Below are 7,085 nucleotides of genomic sequence, written 5' to 3' on the forward strand. Positions count from 1 at the left end.
CTTTATGTTATTTTAGGTTCATTCTTTAATTTTCCTTATCTCCAAAATTTATACTTTAAAATATATAATACTATTTTAATCAAGTTTTTTATAAACAGCGACCGCTTTTTATTCTTTTTTTACGATGATTGCTAATGGCTTGTTTTTAATCCTAAATGTAAATAAGTGTAACAAGTTATTGAAATAAAAAAAGGATGATGATCTTAAGTATTTATTAAAACTATAAACTGAAAAACAACGAAGACTTTTAGTTTGTTTGTTAACTCAAGAGTCTACAAATGTTAAAAATAAGAAAATTTAAAACATTTTGTTTAAAATTTGTGACCAGAAATATAAAAATGTAGCACATTAAGAAATCAAAGCAAAATAAGAAAAATTTTGTTTACAAAAAATTTTTACCATTTGGAAACTGGTTATCAAAATTATAAAATTAACTTGTTGATATTAAAACGGTGTATTAAAATTTTGTTAAGCTGTTACCTTACATTTTGATAGATTTTTTTAAGGTTTGCATTTTTTTTTTGAAAAAAAGCTTTTTGTGTAACAATATTTTCTTTTACCTAGTAAACCTCCAAAGGATTAGGCCAGATATTTTTTCGAAGAATATATTAATTTTTTCTAAAAAATAGTAGAAGTTTTTATGCCAAAAAATAAGACAGTTTTAGCCGACGTATTCTGTACTCTATAAACCTTACCTTTTTTAAGTTGTTAAACAGTTTTATTAGAACAAGTTCTTTTCAATATTAAAATATTTTGTTTAACACCAACTAAATGTTTATAAGCTGTTATAACACAAAATGGTTGTTCGCCACTCTCTTATCATATTAGTGATTTCATTACTTACTTAATTTAAAGAAAAAAAATAAAATTAAATTAACAATTCAAATATACAAAGGTTAAAAACAGTGCAGTTCTGTACAGAACAAAGTATATTATTATGACTTTAAATATGAATATAGTTTTTAAAAATTTAAAACATTTGGATATAGTTCATTAAATTAAAAATTTATAAATCTTAAAGAATATTTGATTAAAATAGTTTATTGAATATAGTTTTAAGCTGTTTTAAATTTAATTAGAAATTTGAAAAAAGCCACCAGTTAACAATTGTTCAAGAGCTTTAGATTATTATTACTGTTATATTAGATAAGATTTTAAATTTACTTATTCTGATAAACTTCCGAAAAAAAAGTTAAAAAAGTTATTCAGTTTTGAGAAAACATTTATATTTAGTTATTTGTGCTTAATTTAAATTTTGCATTTAGAGTATAAACTAAAAGTTAAAATAACAAAGAGACTACTTTTAATCAAACATTTTTATTTTGGACTTTTAATTGCATTGTTTAATAGTGTTTTCGATATTGTTTCCATACTTAAGCTTATAATTTACAACCCAGTGCTATTTATGTTATGTTGGAATTAAAACCTGAAATTAAGTTAACTTTATTACTCAAACTAAAATTAAATTGTATTTGATAACATATAGTACCTTAATAATGATTAAGTTCTCAATGAAATTTGATTTGAGTTTAGGAAAAATTTTACTTGGTTTTGCTGGAATATCTGTAGCTGTTGTTTGTGCTTACAAGTTTAGTTCGAAAACTGAAGAAGTTTTACTTCTAACAGATGAGGAATTTTATCGAAGCGAAATAAGTCAAAATAATTTTAGTAAAGAAAGTAAAGAGGTTTCTGTCAAACCAACTCTGAATTGTAGTAAAAAAGTTATTTCAGCTGTAAAACCAAATGTAAATGATTGTAAAAAGCGAATATTTAAGTTTGGCACAAAGAAAGAAAAACCAGTCGAAGCTAAATCAAACGTTTGGCACAAGAATTTAAATGAATTAGGCAGTGTTGCAAAAATTGATATAAGTTATGATAAACGCTCACCTAAAATTGTTAAAACCCGTGAAAATAAAGTGAAAAAAATTCTCTCAAAAGCATAGACTTTGTTAAAAAAAATAAAAAGACTAGTTTAAAAATACCAATAACATCAGGCACCTCCGACAATAGATTTACAAAACTTGAGTATATTGCAAAAAGTGATAAAACTTCCACACTTGAAGTACTAAACGTTAATAAATCGTGCTCAGATGAAATTAAACTCAAGGTAAGTCCTATAAAAATATGAATGCAAACATGGAAGTTGAAGTTACAGGTTCTGAAAATTCAACCACTTTAAAAATTGATGACAATTTAATTGAAGTTTGTAAAAAGAAAGAGAGTTCAAAGGTTGATGCTATTTTAGCTTTAGAAAAAGAAGGTTTTTCATGCGCAGTTAACATTCAGAATTCAGTTCTAGTATTAAAATTACTATCATTCAGTACAATCAGCAATCAGTACAAAGAACTACAAAAGATTTTAAAACAACATAAAAATAAAAATATTAAATCTGGAAACATTGTAACTATAAAAAAAAGACGAATTAACCAAATAAGTAAATATTATAATCATGATCGCGCAACAAAAGAAGGGTATCTAATTGAAAAAAAAGTTTGGTCAGTTTTGTCTGAAGGTAATAGTAAACATAAACTGTTTGTAAATTTTAGAGAATCAGTAAGCCTGTTTGAAGTAATGAACCAGTTTTATGCTAATTTAATAAAATATTCAGAAGCGAATGTTATATCAAATAAAAATATAACAACAAAATCCCAATGTAGAATAAGTATTAAATCAGCAAAGATAGCTGTGGAAGACGTTATTGAAAAACTAAAAGCTATACGTACCCATTTAAATAACAGTTTAATTGAAGTTGTTAACAACTCATTGTTCATTTTTGAAGGGTTTTTGGAAAAATATACTGCGTGGCATAATGAAATAAATGAGTCTCCAAAAAATGGTGATAATCAAGAATCTGATACAAATGTATTAAATGCAGTAAAACCAGATGCATCACTAGCAAAATATTTACATGGAGATATATTATGTAAGACCTTACACCACCAACAAAAACAGCTAACAAAAGCAATAAAAGAATTAGAAAATAGTGAAATAACAAACGTAAGTGTTAATGCTTTGATAAACAATAGACTCGAGCAACTAAATCAAATTTCTAATAATGATCTTGTCAAACAAGTTTTCGAATGTGAGACCATATTATGGAACAATTTGTTTACCAATACAATTAAAACATCAGATTTACCTTCAAATGAATTAAAAAACATCAATAGTTTTTATGTGCGATTGATAGGAATTTTGCAAAGAGTCGAAGCAATCAGATCTAAGCTAGAAAAATCAGTTTCATTACAATGTGAAGAATTGGATAAGTTAATTTCTTGTTTTGGATTGTTGTTAGATGATACTAAAAAATTAGTGAACGGACCTGTGTATCTGATTTTGAAGATAGTTGATGCTTTGCAAGTTGAACTTCTTGATTTATTTTGATTACTGAATTTATTTGTTGAGTTGATGGTTACTGCGTATTTTGTTTTTCTGACTAAGTTAATAGTTTTGGGATTTTGTGTCATTTATTTTTAGCTCGTAGTTTTTGCATACCTTTGTTACATTTGTACCTTTGATATTTTTAATAAATTTTTTATAAAAGTAGTTTATTTTTCAACGTACAATATATTATATGTAACTTTTATCCAATGTTTTATAAACCTTTAGCAAAACAAAGGGCGCATTTGGTGATGGTTACGACAACAATACGCACGTACTAATAAATACTAATGAAAAATATATAATTCAAATTTGTTACAAATTTAAAGTTTTATACACTTAAAATAATATTCTAACTTGACAGGTTTATTAACATTTTTTAAATTGAACGGAAAAGAGTACACAAAGTTTTTTTTTGGTAGTTGTAATTAAATTTATAAATCTCAATAAATGTGAGCACTATTGCATTAGAAACAGTTTATTTTATAACTATTTATAAGAACAGCATGTACATATATGTTAAACGATATAAAGTTTGTAATTCCTATATATCTAAACTATATGAAAAAGTCTAACCTGGGTTAGTGTTTTGCAAAGGCTAAACTTCAACGATTAGATTTTAAATTAGTGAACACATTAAACTTCGAAACATAAGTTGTATTAGGTTTTAATTGTTACATTTTAAAATTTAGTTATAAACTAAATGTTGCACATGAAAAAGGACAAAATGTTTTTTATAGAAAACTTCAGTAACCTTTCAAAACATAAAAAAAAACTTAACAAGATAGTAAATGTAATCCTCTTCAAAATTAAATCTCTAGAAGTTTTTCAGGTTTTCAATGTTGATCAAATTGTATAGAACATTGTTTAATTAAGTTACTTAAATATTACCAATGGTCAAACAATAATAATACTAAATCTTAATTTATGTCAGCAACACGCAGCAAAATTATATTTCTAGTTATTCTTAAAAGTTTTATCTGTTTAATATAAAAACAATTGACTTTCGTTCTCTAAAAACACTATGGGATTTATAAAATCATTGTAGGTTTTTTCAACACTTTTTTACTCACTTTTAAAATAAGTGTGATAAAAAGTTTTTAAGCGATTCAATGAAAAGCTTTGTAAATAACCGATCGGTTTACTTAAAAAGTTTTACTTAAAATTTCAAGCCTTTTTTTTTAGTTATTCTTAAAATTCCTAACTAGTCTCACATGGAATACCTAATTTAAGCTGATATACAGCAGGGGCGTGTCTAGACTATTTTCATTCGGATTTCACGATAAATTGGATAATAATATAGGTTTTATGTAGTAACTATTAATATTGTACTTTAAACAATCTACCTAACTTTTACCTGTTTAAACCTCTCAGATACGTTAAAACGTTGAACTTTAAAAGTTAAAAAATGTCAGTAAAACGAAGTGCAAGTCTTAAAATGTAATCCCGATCTTTAACATTTATCAAAACAATTAAATTAAAATCCTTGTTTTTATTGAAAATGTGAAAATTTTGCCTTACATTAAGAAGCTAACATGAAAATATTTACTAAACGAAATATTTTATATATATAACCAAGAATCAATTATAAACATTTAGTAGCAATTAACTTGTTATACTTAAAAAAAATATATTTAGTGATACGCATATGTTTACGTAGTAAACCAGTTTCACTTTTATCTCAATATTTTACCTAACAATTTAAGAAAAATCATAAAAACTTATATTTTGCTTTTACAAACTAATAGCAGAAGTGAAAAGTTATTTAAAAATTTGATAAATATACAGGTTTTATAACTATGATTTTTCTAATGTTGTAGAAATAAAAAATATGTGATTTTTTTAAAAGTTTCTTAAGTTAAAAATATCTTTGAATTGTTTTAAATTGTTATTTAACAAAGTATGGTTGCCTTTTAAAATTTATTTAGATATAAAACTAAGATTTAAATGATTATAGTTATTGCAAGAATTATTTTCAACTATTAAGTAATTTTTCACGTTATAGCATTGTTACGGCACTAAATAAGAGAAAAAATGACACTGCTCTAAAACTTAATCAATTAACCAGTTGTAGAAGTATAATTTTTAGTAATTGAACTGAACAATTTATTTTAATTGTACTAAGCTATAAAAGAGAATTAAATTTAAAGTATAGATAAAGAGTTAACTTAAAAAACACTAGTATTACATCAAACTCTTCTAAGTTAATTTACTACAGTGTTGAAATTATCAATCAAACTGTATTTTAAGTAGTTTGTATTTTACAATTATTTTAATTTAAATTTGATACATATATCACTTAAATACCTAACCAAGTTGTAAAATAATTCAGAAATATTTTTTTTAACAATTTTGATCGAATAACTTTGAATGAATAGTTAAATTTCTTAGTTGTGCAACTTTGGTAATTATAAAACTTTTATATGTTTCATTTTTTTCTCAAAGAAAAAACTACGTCGTTTTCGAACAAAACTATATATAATAAACATTTACTACAACTAATACTAATTCTAAACATTACTTAATACAAAAATTAACAGTAGGCATAATTATAAGTAAAATATTATAAATAAAAACCAAATATAATTGCTTTTTTGTAACGTTTTTTTTTTCATTATTTTTTATCGGTCGCACAGGAAACTGAAACATAGACAAAAACGCCCCTGCTATACAGTAAAAATATTTTTTATACTTAACTCATTAATCAAATATCAAAGAATAAAACACTTATTAATTATTCAATAAACCAAGTGTGTGAAAAAAACCATTGTGGTCAACTATTAAAGAATTTTAGTTAAAATGTGATTGGTATATATTAAACAATTAAATAAACTTAATAGTTTAATCTATATATTTAACTCATTAGCCATTATTTTGAGCTCTAAATATATTTGCAGAACTATTTTTACACCTGTTGTGTAGGTTTTTATAGAACCATAATTTCTTAAATACCTGTAGTAACAAGTTTATAAAAATAGTGATTCACATAAGTATTAAATAATAACACTAATTGATTAAATTTTAAAAATTTTTATGCATTTAATTTATACCACATATTATTACTGTTTTGCTTTTAGTTTTGTAAATACAAAGTGTTAAATGGTAAATCAGTGCGAAACTTTTTGTTACTTGTACTTTTTAATTAGACTGTAACTGCTTGAATAATTGTTATTGTTTTTATGTTCAACCGACTTGATGATTTTAATTCATTTATCAAAATAAACATTCATAGTTTTGATAAAAAGTTTTAGTATTAAATGATAAGTCTGAAAATCCTTTCAATTTAGTTTTCAATAAATACTTTTCCATAAAAATTTAATTATACCAAAATTTTGTAAACTTAAGTTGATTAAACTGGATGTTCCATCGGAACATTACTATATTTTTATTTTGGAAGCTGAGTAACACAAGTTATGTGTTAACAGATATTAATAACTACAACTGATAACAAAATATTTAACATATTATTTGTTTTACATGGACTACTGAAAGTAAGTAAAAAAAATTACATGTTACTTCAAAATTTTAATTTTTTTTTTTCTTAAAGTTTAAAAACTTTTAACATAAAGATATTAGCAAAACTAATTATGGCTAGCTGATGAAAATGTATTTAAAAAAATTCAAGTACATTTCGTGTTTTAGATTAACTAGCTATAATTCAACATTATGTACTGTTACAAATTATGACTTGAGATATTTTAACTGTT

This window comes from Thalia democratica, chromosome 2 (assembly GCF_965202585.1).
Source record: "Thalia democratica chromosome 2, ktThaDemo2.hap1.1, whole genome shotgun sequence".
NCBI classification, from domain to species: Eukaryota; Metazoa; Chordata; class Thaliacea; order Salpida; family Salpidae; genus Thalia; species Thalia democratica.